At 44.3% G+C, this 17364-nt stretch overlaps 1 protein-coding gene across 6 annotated transcripts in view; it reads left to right on the forward strand.

Moving 5' to 3' along the window:
* Window positions 1–17364, forward strand: part of LRRC8D (leucine rich repeat containing 8 VRAC subunit D) — an 86874-nt gene that overhangs the window by 45468 nt on the left and 24042 nt on the right. For 2 of the 6 annotated variants that reach the window (XM_075936452.1, XM_075936448.1), the window contains one exon: window positions 12107–12274. The exons of the other annotated variants lie outside the window; for them this stretch is intronic. The gene's annotated coding sequence lies outside the window, so the exon portion shown is untranslated. The remainder of the gene's footprint in view (window positions 1–12106; window positions 12275–17364) is intronic. 6 annotated transcript variants of the gene reach the window in all.

Here is a 17364-nt window from a genome sequence, read left to right on the forward strand (position 1 = left end):
GGATCGACGCTTCAGTGATCAATCCACTGGAAGTCAATTTATTGTATCTGCTCTTCTGTTGACTCTGGTATTCTACCAGGATAAGAAGAGTAGCTGGAGTTGACAGGAGAGCAGCCCCTCCAGCCTTACTTCATGGAAGACACCATGGTAAGTATGTCAACTTCAGCTACATTATTTGCGTAGCTGAAGTTGCATATCTTAGATTGACCAGGGACATGGGGTAGGGAAGAGAAGGTGTACTGTAGACAAGGCCTAAGTAACTTCTCTTCCTAAAGGCGATTCTTCCCATCCTGTACTGAGCCTTCTAGATATATTGAAAAAAACTAACCTGCTAAACAACACCTCCCTTGATTCCTCAGTCCTAATGGCTTTAGCTACCCACCTCTGTCCTGATAACTTCTGAAGTTCTTTTTTTATTATAAGAACATAAGAACGGCCGAACTGGGTCAGACCAAAGGTCCATCTAGCCCAGTAGCCTGTCTGCCCACAGTGGCCAGCACCAGGTGCCCCAGAGAGGGTGGACCAAAGACAATGATCAAGCGATTTGTCTCCTGCCATCCCTCTCCAGCCTCTGACAAACAGAGGCCAAGGAAACCATTTTGTCCCCTGGTTAATAACCTTTCATGATCTAACCTCCATGAAATTATCTAGCTTCTCTTTAAACTCTATTATAGTCCTAGCCTTCACAGCCTCCTCTGGCAAGGAGTTCCACAGGTTGACTACACGCGGTGTGAAGAAGAACTTTCGCTTATTAGTTTTAAACCTGCTACCCATTCATTTCATTTGGCGTCCTCTAGTTCTTCTATTTAGGGAACTAATAAATAACTTTTCTTTATCGGCCCTCTCCACGCCACTCATGATTTTATATACCTCTATCATATCCCCCCTCAGTCTCCTCTTTTCTAAACTGAAAAGTCCCAGTCGCTTTAACCTCTCCTCATATGGGACCTGTTCCAAACCCCTAATCATTTTAGTTGCCCTTTTCTGAACCCTTTCCAAGGCCAAAATATCTTTTTTGAGGTGAGGAGACCACATCTGTACACAGTATTCAAGATGTGGGCGTACCATAGTTTTATACAGGGGCAGTAAGATATTCTGGGTCTTATTTTCTATCCCTTTCTTAATAATTCCTAGCATTCTATTTGCCTTTTTGACTGCCGCTGCACACTGTGTGGAAGTTTTCAGAGAACTGTCCATGATAACTTCAAGATCTCTTTCCTGATTTGTCCTAGCCAAATTAGCCCCCATCATACTGTACATATAGTTGGGGTTGTTATTCCCGATGTGCATTAGTTTACACTTATCCACATTAAATTTCATTTGCCATTTTGTTGCCCAATCACTCAGTTTGGTGAGATCTTCTTGGAGTCCCTCACACTCTGTTTCTTTCTTGACCGTCCTAAACAGTTTGCTATCATCCGCAAACTTTATCACCTCACTGCTTACCCCTTTCTCCAGATCATTTATGAATAAGCTGAAAAGGATTGGTCCCAGGACTGACCCTTGGGGGACACCACTAGTTACCCCTCTCCAATCTGAAAATTTACCATTTATTCCTACCCTTTGTTTCCTGTCTTTTAACCAGTTCTCAATCCAAGAAAGGACCTTCCCTCTTATCCCATGGCCATGTAATTTACAGAAGAGGCTTTGGTGAGGGACCTTGTCAAAGGCTTTCTGAAAATCCAAGTAAACTATATCTACTGGATCCCCCTTGTCTGCATGTTTGTTAACCCCTTCAAAGAACTCTAATAGATTAGTAAGACAGGATTTCCCTTTACAGAAACCATGTTGACTTTTGTCCAACAAATTATGTTCTTCTACATGCTTCACTATTTTATTCTTTACTATTGTTTAGACTAATTTGCCCGGTACTGAAGTTAGACTTACCGGTCTGTAATTGCCAGGATTGCATCTAGAGCCCTTCTAAAATATTTAAAAATTTTAAATATTATTATTAAGCACTTATCACTACGTGTGGCACTTGAAAAGGAGGGACAATGTAAAATTAGTCAAGGAGCACAAGGACCAGAAGTAGGCAAGTAGATTAATCATTCTGGATCCTAGCCTCATAAGTTAGGTATAATGCACTGTATAAGACACAGGAGATGTAAATTCACTCATAATGTACTGAAAGAAATTGGACTCTTTGCCCTTCTCTCGTCTGATGTTTTTTAGAGAAAGAACTGAATGGCTAAAATACTGTATTTTGATTTTATTAATTTCTTTAATCATGTAAGAATGTGCTGCCCTCAAAACGTTGCAGAGTTCTTGATGAACAAGTGCCTCACTGTGTTGACTTGAGCCAATGCTTTTTTTTTTTTTTTTTTAAGTTCACTGAAGTTCAATAAAAAGTGACTACCTTGTACAACATTCTTCTGGCTCTGGTCCTGCAACTGAGTGTCCTCTGAGTTCAGAGTTTACATAGATAGAAGGTCCACCCTGGTGTAGGTTCAGTAGCAAGGTGAGCCTGTGCATGTATGGACGTATTTTTAGCTATTGTATATTAATGGCTACCTAGTTGGCTTACACTTGTTAAATTACTTACAAAGGCCCCACACTTTTATGAAGTTGTGTGTTACAGTTTTCTTAACTGCAGTGTAGAATTATGTTTGAGTGTATTGCTCCTTGAAAGATATACTCTTAGATACTGAAGGCTTGTAACTCTATTTTTATGTACATAGCAATGAAAGGACGTGTACAAAGCATCTCATCTGATCAGTCTCAAAGACTGAGATGCTTTAGTGTAAAGCGGGACAGCCAAGACTGGATATAATAGGCATGTGTGACAGACTGAAATATCCTGACCAACCCTCATGAAATTAAGTTAAATGTTATTGACGTAATTTAAAACCTTGTTGAATCATGGTTAATATTTTTGGGGGTTCACTGTATTAAAAATGTAATTATATGTGTTACTATGGCATTGTATGCACCTTCTTTAGTAGGGAAGGGATTGCTAATGTATTCCTCTGTTATAAACTCTGTGAAGCCACCCTCTTGGACAGCTATATGTGTACCAATTCAGACTGGATTCGCCAAGGACAAACAGGAAAAAAAAATGGTTTTAGATGAATTAGCCTGGTTTTAAGCTGACTCAGGTGCTTCTTCCTGATCCAGCAAATGAACAGGATCCCTGGTCCATAGTTCCTCACAGTCCTTCAGTTGGAGAGGAACTAATCCTGCCAGACTTCATGTTAGGGTTGGGGTTAATTCTGGTACCTTTATTAGCATGCATGTAGATATTTTTTTGTATTGCTTTTGAATAATTTTTCTTTGTATTGCTTTTGTATCTTATGAATAAAACAGGCCTGCATTGGAAGTATTGTGTGATTGGTATGCTACAGTTGTAAGCAGTTACACTTACTGTTTCTGAAAAAAAAAAAAAAAAAAGCAAGCAGGCATCCTTGGGCAACCAGTCAGTACTGGGAAATACACAATGAAGCAGGGAGCAGTGCAGCCTGGAAATACACTAGCTTGAACAGGGAGATATGCGGGTCTCTGCCTGAGAGAGGTGACGTCTGGAGAGCTGGAAGCCAAGAGTGAGTTTCCTAGCTAGCTCATTGAGAGGAAATAGAGGTGCACTTGCTCTGAATTGTGGTACAGAGAAGGTAAATCAGAGGTTCTCTTTTGCCACAGGTCCTCCTCCAAATATGGATCCAGGGTGTATATTAGCTGCTCTGGCAGAATAATCTTTTCTTGGACTGGCATTAGCACCAGCATCGCTTCCCTAACTTCATCCAGCAGTTGCTGGCTCTTCTCCAATGGAGATTGTGACTGTGGGGTTATCAGGGTGCTATCCCTGCTCTGCTGATTGTTCTGTGCCCCGTGGGCTCAGTGCTTGCCAAGTTCCTATCACCTGTTGAATGTCTTGTAAAAAGAGACAGGCAAATGGGGAGCTCTCAACAGTGGTGTAGTGAGGGGGGGGGGGAAGGGTGCCAATTTAGTCCCCCTCCGTTCCCCCTATCATCTCTCGGCTCGCCTGCTCCTCTTCCACCCACTGCTGACTGCTGGAACCTCCTCCCTGCCTCTCCGCCCCCAGCCTGACCGTCCTTCATCTTTGCCAGTGGGTTAGTGCATGTGGGGGCCTGGCCCCAAACTGGAGGCGTGGGGGAAGATGCAGTACAAGCTCCCCCACCCCAGGTCGGGCTCAGCTGAGAGCCAGGTTTGGGGCCCTGTTGCATAGCGGTGGGGATGGGGCAAAAATTTGGCCTTTGCCCCCAGGCGCATAACACCTGTGCTACGCCTCTGGCTCTCGATGCACTGTTAACATCTTTGATTTTGTTGTAGCCAGTCTTGAGCTGCTTGGTTCACTCTTTGCATTGATCTCCAGTATGGTTGGTCCCTGACATCACCAGCTGCTTGTTGTGATCATATCTACAAATCTATTTCTTATGCTCTTGCTAAAGTCAAATGTCTTGCTGTGTTCTAGTGGCCAGCCAGTAGCACTTTTGATTGTAGGATTTCTTATTAGTGCTGGCCATAGCTAACACACATGAGGATTAACTGTGTTTCCAGTTGAGCAGTCTGTGTAAAAGAGATGGGAGAAATGCTGAACAGGAAGTTGATTCACATCACTGGGAACTGAGTGGGATGCTTTTGGATGGATGGGCTCAGAAAGAGAGGCTTAAAGGAGTGTTGGTTTGCATTTAGTAGATTGTTTGGACATGAGGCAGGTGACTGAGGATTGAGCTCCACCATACTGCAAATGCCCGAGCTTGAATCTGTGTCACAGCAGGACTTGTGCTTGGACCTATATGTCCCCTGGTGGGTCTGTGGGACCGAGTCAGATGTGTGTGTTGATGTAGCGGGATTTTGGCTTCAATCAGAGTCTGAGCCCTGGTTTGCAATGCTATATAGATGTATCTTGAAAAGCAACCAACATATTTTTTTTAACATAATGTAAAACTAACCTCAGGAGATCTGAGATAACATTGAGGTCAAGAGCTTTAGTAGGGTTCAGAAAAGGATTAGACGGTTAAATGGATGAGAAATTCTGCAGCTGTGTTAGTATAAAACAGGGATATTAAGATCTTTGCGCTTTCAAGCTTACAATCCCTTGTCGGGTTGGGAAGAAACTGACCCTGTTGGGAAGGTTTTTCTATAATTGTCTACTACAGAGCTTCTTGCACATTCCTCTGAAACATCTGGTACAAGCTAATGTTAAGGAAGGCTACAGTAACAGATGGTTTACTAGTCTGAGCCAGTATGAAAATAACTTTAGAAATTTAATATTAAAAAAACCTCTATTCCTGATACTTATTTGTCCTAATAAAACCACTCCATTTTCCCTTTGTAATTTTTCTTTTAATTTGAAAACATTCTCACTATGACAAAGCAAACAAGAAATCTATAATATAATGTATTTAATTCCTATTCTCCAGTGAGATAAGGAATAAAGTTAAATAGACATGGTTAACTAGACAAGAAAATTGTTAAGGAGTCATATCTGTTTGGCAGTAGTTTTGTTGAAGCAACAAACATGTAGATTGGAAAACAAAAGATTTAGTTCTAGCTTTGTGGCAATAACTGAAAATAACTATATATGGATTTTCATGTATCTGCCTTCTGCTGAGAGAATTGATAGTGGAAATTAACATTTAGTACCCATTAGTAACATCAGAGAGACCAAAGAACATCATGGTCATCTGAAGAAGTGGGCTGTGCCCACGAAAGCTCATGATACCATCTACATGTTTTGTTAGTCTTTAAAGTGCAACCAGACTATTTGTTGTTTTTTAAGTTTATCCTGTACAGATTAACTTAGCTCCCCTCTGAAGCTTCTGCTACTTAATTACTTTTTGTCTTTGCTTTAGTGAAAGTCATAGTAATCTTTGGCATCATTTTATAAAACTAATAAGGAAAGTTTTACACCAAGAGTAACTTGCTGTGGCGCTCTGTATATCAAAACAGCACTCTGGAACCCCATGTTTATCCTGTCATATAATTATTATCTAATTCATGCAAAGCATGTCATATGAGATCTATGGAAGATCATGGTGTGCTGAAACCCATTGTTCTGTCAAAATATGTATACCGTTAAGGAGCATCTAGTTATGAGATTTTGCTATATGGTTGTTACTGAAGTATGTTGTAAGTTTGCTAGTGGCAGCAAAGGAGGTGATCCAACCCAAGAGGGTGCTAAATAACTGTTAATCAGCAGGGGAGTTGTAAATAAAGGGATTTACAATGCTGTACAGAGGGCTGACTCTCAGCAAAGGCCATCAGGACATGTGTGGGCTGGTATCTTTTTTTTTTTTTTTTTTTTTTTGGGAGATAAAAATCCTTTATTTGTAGATTCAGCATAAGGATAATACGACATTAGCAAATAATCCTACTGAAGTTGCTTAAATTAATGTCTAGGACTATTCATTAGGGAGCACTTAACTTAATCTAAACTCATATCTTCCTCTTCATCTTTCTTGTCCTTTGATTCTCCATCCTTTTGATCTGACTTGACATTGTTCTGCATTGCTTTGGCAAATGCTTCTACATCACCTTTATTTGCTGCATCTACTGCCTCAGCTGGTAAGCCAAACTGACTCATTAGTGGACCAAGTTGTCCAGAAGCTAACGCAGCACTGAACATGCTCAATGCCTGTTGGAACTGGGGAGATGTCAGAGTGTTCTGAATCTCTTCTGCTGTCTGCGGCAGCGATTCCCCAGATGGAAGATAAGGCAGCAACCGTTCTTGAACTTCAGCATTTGCCAAAATGCTGGTATCTTTCAGGCACATGGACTGAGGATTTAAAATAGGGGACAGTGGCATTGTGCTTTAGCCTTTCTCCTCTCCCACCTGTGCTGGAAACAATAAGAACACTGGTAAAACAAAGACTTGAATGGAGGAGACTGGTCCCACACTTAAAGGGAAGGCTGTGTGTTAAGAACTGTAACTTACCTGTAGCATCCAATGGGGTAAGAAAAACTGCTTGATGCAAATACCACCTAGTCTAATCGGGGGCTAACTGATTATCCAGTAAGCATTAGACCAGTATGCTTAACCTGTAACTGGAAGTCCCCTCCTGCAGTGGCCTGGGTGGCCAGAGCAGCCCTCCGCACTCATGGTGTGGCAGGACTCCAGCCAGCTGTAGCCCTCCTGTGATGCAGCGCACCCTGTCCAGCTTGAGCAGCACTGTGAGGTAGGACCCCTGCTGGCTGGAGGAGCTGCCCACCCACTGTTGGCTATCCAAACCCTGGTTAACTGGTTAAACTATTAAAATTATATCGTTTAACTGGTTAACTTTTTAAAGAGGTGTTTATATTCCTACTTGTCATGTGGGGACATATCTGTTCAGTTCTCTCTGTTATTTTATTCTCAGTTTAGCTACCGCTAATCTTGGTACAGTCCCATGTCAAACTTGGGATGTGAATGATTAACCGATATATATCACCCTTTATGTGTGATGATTACTGGTTCTGATTAACAGTTGAGGGCTGGAGCAGCTCCCTGCCCACCACGGGCAAGGGAGCTGGTGCAGCCCAGCAGGGCCCACTGCAGATGGGGGCTGTTCTGGCTGTCCAGAGTAGCCCTTGCCTGGGCACCCCCCCTTAATTGGTTAACCAATTAAACATTACATTTAGCTGGTTAACCAGTTAAATGGATTTTTACATCCCTGTGTCAAACCCGTTCCTGTTAGGTATTGTGGTATTAAATAAACAAACCCCCTTGATTGACAGTCTTTTAGAGTGTATCAGAGAGAACAATAACTGTCCTTTGGGGGGGAGGGGGAATTAGTAGAGGTGGGCTGGAAATGTTATTGCTACTGTGAATGTCTAATGCCATTTTCTAAGGCAACTAAAGAAGACAAACACACAGAAAAGAGAAAAGAATAATAAACGCAGCTTCTGTCTCTAACTTTTTCACTTGCAACCTCACTGATAGAAAAGCAGAAGTTTGTCACTCTGAGCCTGTCACACTTGTACTAGCAACCAGCTGTTTAAGTCAGTGCTTGTAGTTTCCTCTCTGGTCACGGACTCGTGAGAATGTTACCAAATGGGTAGCCTTGCATGGCTAAGCCAGACACTTATTACACAAAAGGCTAAAGGAGAGAGATAGGGAGGGGGGGAAAAGAAAGAAAGAAACGGGGAGAGGAAGGAAAAGACAGTTTCACATCCTATGTAATGTTTGGGATTTAGCCAAAGCCGATGAAGGTGGTGGTGCCATCTGGCTCCCTTTCACTGGCCTGGTCTGGTCAGGATGTCTTTCAAGATTAGGATGAAGAAGGTCTGAGGTTCCAGGAGGTGGTGGGGGTAGCAGCTCTTGAGGATGAAGCTTGCTCCTTTCCCCTTCTTTCGGTCAGTCAATGTCACATAGCCAACCTTCCCCTCCAGAATCTTTTTTAAGGACCCCAAAATAATGATAGGTGGAATAGTGCATTCCTTCATCATTTTATCCACCAGCGAGGCCAAATTTCCATCACACCAAGTTCATTGACTTCTAGTTTCACACTTCTCGTATTTATTAAGCATGATCTTAAGACACACAGGTATGCAACCCCACAGATATCCACAAACTAGTTTTGTGGATCAGATGCGGATACTAATTTTGGAGTAACTGAGTTTGTTGAGCTGAGCAGTGGTGTAGCTTTCTGTAACAGCTTTGTTTTTTACAGGAGCAAGTCATTCACTCACTGCTAACTCCCTACCAGGAGGATTGGTGGGCTGGTTTTGGTTTGGCTCCTGCCCTTCGACCTATTTGGCCTGCATGGTCCTACCAGTTTTATGTGCCCCACCTCTGCTCCATCCCCACATAACTGTCATGGGAGCACACAAGCCTTCTCACCACTGTCCCTGGGAAGGATTCTTTGAAGGGTAGAACAGTATTTCTAGCTTAACTGAAGGGCATGGATTTAGTGGTTAGTTGCTTTTTAAAAAAAATTTGTTGTCAAAAGCACATTTTATATTTTATCTTGTCAACTCTTTTGTACGGAAGAGCAGAGACTGGAACTCATGCATTCTTGGCTCCCAAGCCACGGCTCTAAATCTTATTTCAAAGATTTATTGGAACAATAAGAGTCATTTTGGGTTTGTCTCTTATGGAGTTCAAGCTCTGTGTGGTAAGCTTGGAAATGATGCTGGAGATTCACTCAGTGCTGGGTGTATGTTTATGTGTTGGGGCAAGAGTCTGAACCTTAATAGAGTTATTCACTGTTGCGCTGATTCCACAGAGTACATGCAGATGGTGTGTTTCAGTGGCTTACAACATAGCCAAATCACAGGGAGAGTGAAAAGCCCTTTTGTGACTTCAGAACAATCTTCTCCATTGGAGTCAAATTTTTATTATTGTCAACTCTTTAGGAGCTGTTCTTAAAATGGCTATATCAAATATGGAACACTAACAAGACTGGCTTTGTTTTTCTTTCCTGGCGCACTTCTCCAACATTGCTAAACTGTATTTGATAAAACTTCCAAAAAAATTCAACCTCAGGCAGACCAAGCACAGAAAATTCAGCCCCCATCATCACTGTTTGGCAATGTTTAGACCCTACTAAAAACAGAGTTGCTATGGAAGGTGTTAGCTATATGTATTGGTAAGGTTACCTTTATATGCTGCCTATCATTAAATAAGCCAGATTACACATGGGTTTTTTTGTCTTTTCTACTCTACAACATGACAAATGTGGAGTGGGTGATGGGCCTTTTTAACTCTTGGAAGAGGATTAGGCAACATGGTGATAAGAGTGCCTGCCCCAATGTTTATGCTACAATTTACAACATTGGTAACACTAGTGTAAAACCCCTTGTTTTCTTCTCTAGATGCATCTTGGAAGGCACTGCCTGTCCTAGAGCATTTTGACATTATCTCCATACCAACATTGCATAAAATTTGCTTGCTGTGGTATAAAAGCAATCATGCTGCCATTGCAATAAGCAAATGGAGTAGACCAGGCTCAAAAGGGAGGAGTGTTGATTTTGAGACCTGTAGAATATATGAGGCAAAAAGACTGCTATAACACTTGGTGTGAGGGAAACTAAGTCTTATTGCATCCCATGTTGGAGCTTCCTGCACATTTTCATTGTCTGCATGGACATGGAATGAAAGTTCTGTGGTTATATTGCAACTCCACAATGCTGCTTGCCCTTCAGTTGTATTTCAGAGTTGCATCACGTCACACCTACTGTATGCTGGCCTGAGAGCAGCTGGGATACTTGGTAGATGTATATGCTGCTTGGTTCCCCACTTCTTCAACTCTTCCTAGACCCTCCAATTTCCAGGGGCGGGGGTGGGGGGTGGGGTGGGGGGAGAATGCAAATAGAATGAAAAATGCAGTGTTGCAGTTACTGTTGATAGACACATCAAATTTTTGTTTGCCTTGCAAAACACAAAGGACAAAATTGGAGGTTAGCAAGCAGGCAGATGTGCTCATGCACATAGACACTTCCCTCCCTTACACCAGAAAGACTTTCTTCACCCAGGATCAGCCACTCCTCTTTGTTGCCTCAGTAACAATACCCCTAAAATGTAAAAAACAGTGAAGAAAAGGGTCCGGAGTTCAAGGTTGCAGAGCAAGAGTACCTGTCTGTCTTTTCCTCGTATGTCCAAGTAAATCCACTAAGCTCATCGGTGCTGCTCAAGCTTCCACTTGTTACTTTCCCCTTTCCCCACCACAGATATATGTCCAGGGCTCCTAGAACAGTAAGTTGCGGAGGATTGAAGGGAACCTTCCTGGATCTTGTCTCAGAGGAGAAGCTGTGTTAATCTGTATCTGCAAAAACAACAAGGAGTCCTGTGGAAGCTTCGAGATGAACAGATTTATGTGGGCATAAGCTTTTATGGGTAAAAATCACTTTGTCAGATCACGCACAAAAGCTTCTGCTCAAATAAATCCCTTAGTCTTTAAGGTGCCACAGGACTCCTCATTGTTTCACTGTATCATGTTAGTTCAGATACAGAACAAAAGAGAATTTTACCTGAACAAGAACATTAAAATAACACAACAGAAGCAATTCCTAAGTATTGAATTAATGGACACTACGCATAAACTCAAGCTTCTTAGTTTCTCAGGCCCACCACCTATCGGTGTCAGACAGGGCTGTCCTGAGAGGGCGCACAACCCAGAACAACCTCTGCTTCATAGCCCCCCCATCCCCAAACTCCATCCCTGCTCTGCCTTAACCCATTTTCCCCTCCCCTGAGCAACATGGCTGGGAATTATGGGACCTGGCATGGCGGGGCAGTGGCAGGCTTTGCTCCTCCCACTCATCATATGGGCAGTAGGAGCCAGAGCGGCCCAGCAGCTTGCTCTGCCCCTACCTCTGCCTCCCAACCCACTGCATCCCTTTTCTCCCGCATCCTGGGGCCAGTGTGCTCTGCTTCCCGCTGCTGATGAGAAGCTCAGCACAGCGGGCCAAGAGAGGGTGGTGTGGCGATGTGGAACAGGCTACAGTGCTCCTTAGGCACCTGCTGCCTGTGTGGTGAGTGTGGGGGAGTGATTCCTGCTTCTGCCCCACACCAGGCCCCATGATCCCCATAGGCTGGTTGGGGTGGCCAAAGTGGAGCCCCCAAAAAGGAGGATCCTGGGGTAGCTGCCCCAATTTGTCTTCTGGACAGGATGGCTCTGGTGTCAGGGATATTGGGATCTGGGATAGCCCCAATGCATCTGCTCCAGGGAGCTGTGTGTTAGATTGTGGGAGAGGTGCAGCAATACAGTGGCCTGGCAACATTTGCCGGACTTGTATGTGGAGCCAGGACACCTGGAATTAATTAGCTAGTATGTGCATGCTGTACCTTTGTAACTTGTTGTGTGTTGCATTAGGTTTACCATTAACCAGCTTTAGCTGTTAATCCCTTGGATGCCCACCAGCCAGAACCTGTGTGGTCCCACCCAGTCCTGGCTGCACTTGGCCAGCTCCTATTTCTGTCATCTGTTAACTGATTAAATGAAATAATTTTAATCATTTAAATGGTTAACTTTACATGCCTAACTGTGGTGGTGCATGTATACTTAATTAGTTCAATTGTTAAAGTGTGGTGATATGATTTGTTCAGTAGAAGCTTTTTTTTTAAAAAAAATTAAAGAGTAAGTTATAAGTAAAGGACATTTAGTTAATTGACCAATCCCAAATATAAACTACATTCATAGTTCTTGGCATTTTTATCTGCCCACAGGAGTCCCAAGAACTGAAAGAGAACATAGAACAGTACAAGAAAAGTGCTGGTGCTTTCATTTTTCATTTGTGGAAAATAAAATGAACTAAGTAATGATATGCATGCGTTAGACAACATGACTGCTGAGATGCAGAAGTGGTCTATGTGGTTCTTCAAAGGAACATATTGGTGAGATTTTGATTTTGTGATGTAAAGCAATCCATACAATAAAAACTAACCGAAAAACGAAAACAAGCTCAGTGTTTTTGTGTATAAATGATTAAAGTCAATTTGTTACCTTACGTTGGTATTATAGGATGGTGATAGTGCAATAAAGTCATAATTTTCTATTCTATAATTTGTTCAGTATAAACTCAATGGACCAAACTCATATGTTCATTTCATTTGTAGTGTGTTGTGAGCTGTAGTTACAGATTATGGAATTGTTAGCCCCCAATTAGCTCTTGCTTGAGTTTTGTGTCGCCATTAAGATGAATGTTTTAATACTTTTTTTAACAATATTGACAGGCAGTGCTCTGTTGGATCAGTATTTAGAAATGCTTGGTGCTGAGTGCTGGTATTAGCTAGTTGACTTAATGTGAGTTCTAATTTAGAGCCATTCTACAATGGTGACAGTTTAATCTACTATATATCTGAGAGTCTCTGTCTGTTCAAAAACTTCTAAATTGAAAGAGCTAGGACCACCAAATTCAGCATACAACTTCCTCTTATCATAACTTAGAGCAAGGTAAAGGTTTGGCTGTGCCAGGAAAATGGGATGTACAGGCAGTCCCCGGGTTACGTACAAGATAGGGACTGTAGGTTTGTTCTTAAGTTGAATCTGTATGTAAGTCGGAACTGGCGTCCAGATTCAGTGGCTGCTGAAACTGACCGCCAGTTCTGACTTACATACAGAATCAACTTAAGAACCCCAGGCGTCCCCAAGTCAGCTGCTGCTGAAACTGATCAGCAGCTGATTCCAGGAAGCCCGGGGCAGAGCTGACTTGGGGACGCCTGGGGCAGAGCTCCTCAGTGCTACTGGACCAACCCAGCAGCACCCCATCTGCTCTGCCCCAGGCGTCCTGATTCAGCCGCTGCTGAAACTGACCAGCAGCGGCTGAATCAGGACCTGGGGCAGAGCAGCTGGGGTGCTGCCGGGTTGGTCCAGTAGTGCCCAGAGCGGCGCTGCAGGACCAATCGGCAGCGCCCCAGCTGCTCTGCCTCAGGGTCCAAAACAAAAGCCTGGTCTGCTGGGGGGGGGGGCACACTAGCTGCGCCTCCCCCCCAGCAGACCAGGGACACGGGGAGCAGAGCCGCAGCGGCAGTGGGGTGCCGCGCCTCTGAGGCTTTGCTCTGGCAAAGTCTCAGAGGCGCGGGACCCGCCGCGGCTGCGGCTTTAGTCCCGGTGCCTGTGGTCTGCTGGGGACGGTCCCCAGCAGACCACAGGCACCGGGACTGAAGCCGCAGCCGCGGCGGGTTCCCGCGCCTCTGAGACTTTGCTCTGGCAAAGCCTCAGAAGCGCGGGAACCCGCCCGGTGCCCCTGGTCTGCTGGAGACGGTCTCCAGCAGACCAGGGGCACCGGAGCAGCTTACGAACGGGGCTTTCTCGCCCCGGAGCTCGCAGGTAGCAATCCGCCACCTCGACCTCCGGGGCGAGAAAGCCCCGTTCGTAAGTGCGGATCCGACATAAGTCGGATCCGCGTAAGTCGGGGACTGCCTGTACCTGGAATGAGATTAGTACTTGTCTATATGGAAAAGCCATATAGAAAAGAGACAGAATCACTGGGAAGGTGAAAGGCGCTGGTTGGGGATAAGGATGTTAAGGGTTAGTTGATTTCCCTCCCTTCTTGCTGCCTCTATCAGATAGAGGCAGCAAGAGGGGGTGGAAGAGGGAGTACTTCAAAGTGGCAGTGCTGCACAACTAATCCCGGGCTCTGTGTGCACTTCCCTTTCGAAATGTCTTGACATTTCAAAGAGGCAGCGCCACATGGAGCTGACCCCAGGCTCCATGTGGCGCTGTCCCTTTGAAACACTACAGTGGTGTTTCAAAGGGGACAGTGCCTCACAGAGACTAGGATCAGCTGTGCGGTGCTGCCCCTTTGAAATGCTGCCACAGCATTTCAAAGCGGCAGCTCTGCGTGGAACCCGGGATCAGCTGGGGACTCGCCAGCTGATCCCGGGCTCCAGTGCAGCATTTCAAAGTGCACAGAGCCAGGGGTCCCCACCTGACCCTGGGTTCTGCGGAAATGCCTCATGTAGCCCAGCATCACCAGGGGACTCTTGAGTCCCCTGCTGATCCCGGGCTCCATGCCAGTGCTTCCACTTTGAAATGCACAAGAGCCCCTGCTGGAGACTGTTGTACATTTCAAAGCAGGCACGCCACGTGCAGCCGGGGACCAGCAGGAATTCCCTCTGACTTGAAGCACCCATGTGGAGCCCAGAATCAGTGGGAGTTCCCGCTGGCCCTAGGCTGCATGCGGAGTTCCCATTTTGAAATGCACAAGAGCCTCTACTGGGGCTCTTGTACATTTCAAAGGAGGAATGCGGAAGTGCCTATCGAGTAGTCGATGGAAACTCCATTGACTACTTGACTAGTAAATTAATCATTATTTAACATCCTTAGTTGGGGGTGCACTCTCCCCCCCCCCCATCCGGGATTGTTCCAAATCCAAACCCAGGCTCTTTAGGAAGAAACCTGAATTTCACCCTTCCCTACTCCCCATTCATACAGGAACATTGCTCGCTGTTCCCCTTCCTTAGGGAGCGAGCTGAAAGTGCACAGTTTGCTCCATTTCTCAATCTGATGGGGGAGCTCAAGGAGCAGACAAACCTGGACCCACCTTAGCCAGGAGATATGCACCCCTCCCTGGCTGTGCCCGCTGGAGCTGCAGTGGCTATGTAAAGGCACTTATCTTCTGGCCCCAAGGAGCTGCAGTAAGAGGGCTGGGGTAGTACTCTCTCTCTGGGACAGCCTGACTACCAAACCATTGATCCCCAGTCGCACCTAAGAGTAATGATTTAAATGAAGCATGTACATTTACATATTATTAAAAAAAAAAAACACAATATTGATTGAGTTGGGGATCCAAGCAATGCCAGGTAAATGTTCAAGTTTACAAATAAATCAGAGTAGCCTAGTTTGAAATAAAATGATATATTATGACATTGGTTCATATTTTGTATCATTTCCCCTCCCCCTTTTTGCCACTATGAGAATCACAGCGTGCTTTTGATATTCCATCTTGTTCCTGGGCAAAAACTTGGCAAAAGGGTAGTTTTAAAGAATCTGGAGTTTATTTTTGTGTGCCTTATTTTTGAGATAGGATCAGAGTGTGGCTAAGCATCTAGGAATGTTGTACTGTAAAGGTATTTACAAAGACACTTTGCTAACCCTCTTCAAAGATGACTGCCTACACAGTGGTTCCCAAACTTTTTGGTTTCATGCCCCCTTTTTGATTTTTGAGAAACCCTCACCCCCCTTCCCTCAAAATAGCAGCAAGGCTGGCTGGGGAGGGGGAAGGAACCGGGGCCGAAAAACAAAAATAGCTGCAAAACATGGGGGTGGGAGGACTGGGTTGCCTCGTGCCCCCGCTGGAATTTCTTCACACTCCCCCCCACAGGGGTACGCCCCCCAGTTTGCGAACCCATGGTGGAATGTTGAATTGGAGTGATTAAGCACATAATCTGTTATCCTGCAGCTTTTTCTGTAGTCTGTGATAAATCCTGTCTTTGTATTTTTGTCTTGTGTAGCAGCAAGCAGCAGCAATGCCTAACAAATGACCCTTTTTAGGTTGTAAAATCTCTAGAACGGAGATTGTCTGGTTTGTGCTACACCCATCATAAAAAAGCCATAATACCAATTAGAGTTTTTGGGCAAAACTATTAAATAAAGATTTGCTGCCGCTAGTACTTACTTTAAACTGGGATCCCACTGAATCAGAAAGTTGGGAAATACTCTGAATGTTAATGTTACTTCTGTGTTGTTAAATCACCGTTACCAGTGTTCTGACTGGTTCATTTGCCAGCACCAATTGTGTTGCGATGGGCCCTTCTGAAATATATTTGCAGGGATAGGAGGTTGCTTTTTAAAACAGGGCTTAATGAGCAAGGAGGCTGCAGATCCAGAAGAAAGCAAATCTGTCAGAGCAGTGTTTTTTTCTTCTTTTACTTCATCGTTTTGTGTAGGAGTTGGAGGAAGTAGATGATAAAAACACAGTTAGTGGTCTGTGGGTGTCAGCAGGTCCCAAAATTAAAAAATACGGTCTCACTCTCTAGTACATGTACAGGCAGTCCCCGGGTTACGTACAGGATAGGGACTGTAGGTTTGTTCTTAAGTTGAATTTGTATGTAAGTCGGAACTGGTACATATTGTAGGAGAAACTCTAGCCAAACATTTCTCCAGAGCTCAGTTTTATTCTCCCACACCTCACTTCCCTCAGTTCTTTATTCTCAAGCTGAGGGGTCTGCTGAGAAAAGCCACTCCGCGTCTCCCTGGTCTGCTGGGGGGAGGGAGGGATGCTAGCTTCGCGTCTCCCTGGTCTGCTGGGGGGAAGCAGCTAGTGCGGGGTTGCCTCACCCCGTTTGTAAGTAGGGATCCGATGCAAGTCGGATCCATGTAACCTGGGGACTGCCTGTATAGTGGGAGAGTATTTTATTTATTTTTGAGTATTGAGAGTGAAGAACACCTAGTGTACCTCACAGTTGTTGTGCTTGGTAAAGATAGGTACAACACATTCTTTGCTAGAGAGAACATGTTATATTTGTAAGAGAATAAATCTAGTAAATTTAAAATAACCACCCCCTGCAGCCAACAAAATGTCACTGAATTCTGAGGGTCCTCTGTCAAATCAATGGAAGGTAGCAGATTTGGGAGGGTAATGGGTCTGCACCCTTGATTTGGCGTGGCCCATGCTCTGGTTTGCTTCCTTACATAAAAAGGGCAGGCAGGAATGAGGCTAGAGGTATCTGCTTACTGAGTGGATCCTCCAGTGTCTGCACACCCGTTTTGAATTGAGTAGCTAGGCCCAAAGACTGTTCCATTTATTGGGCTGTCATGACCTCAAGGGTTAGTGAAAATTCAAGTAAATTTAGCAGACACATTCAGAGATTAGGGTCCTACAGATTCTAGGACTTGAGTGTTTTTTAGATATCTGAAGTGATTTACAGTAAATATAATTTTCCTCTTACCTCTTTCTCCTTTATCCCACTGAACCTCTGTTTTAATGGTGGAGAAACCAAGGTACTTGTATCTCACTAGAAACCAAAGGCGCATCCATTCA

This window comes from Pelodiscus sinensis, chromosome 9 (genome assembly GCF_049634645.1).
Source record: "Pelodiscus sinensis isolate JC-2024 chromosome 9, ASM4963464v1, whole genome shotgun sequence".
In the NCBI taxonomy this organism is placed as follows: domain Eukaryota; kingdom Metazoa; phylum Chordata; order Testudines; family Trionychidae; genus Pelodiscus; species Pelodiscus sinensis.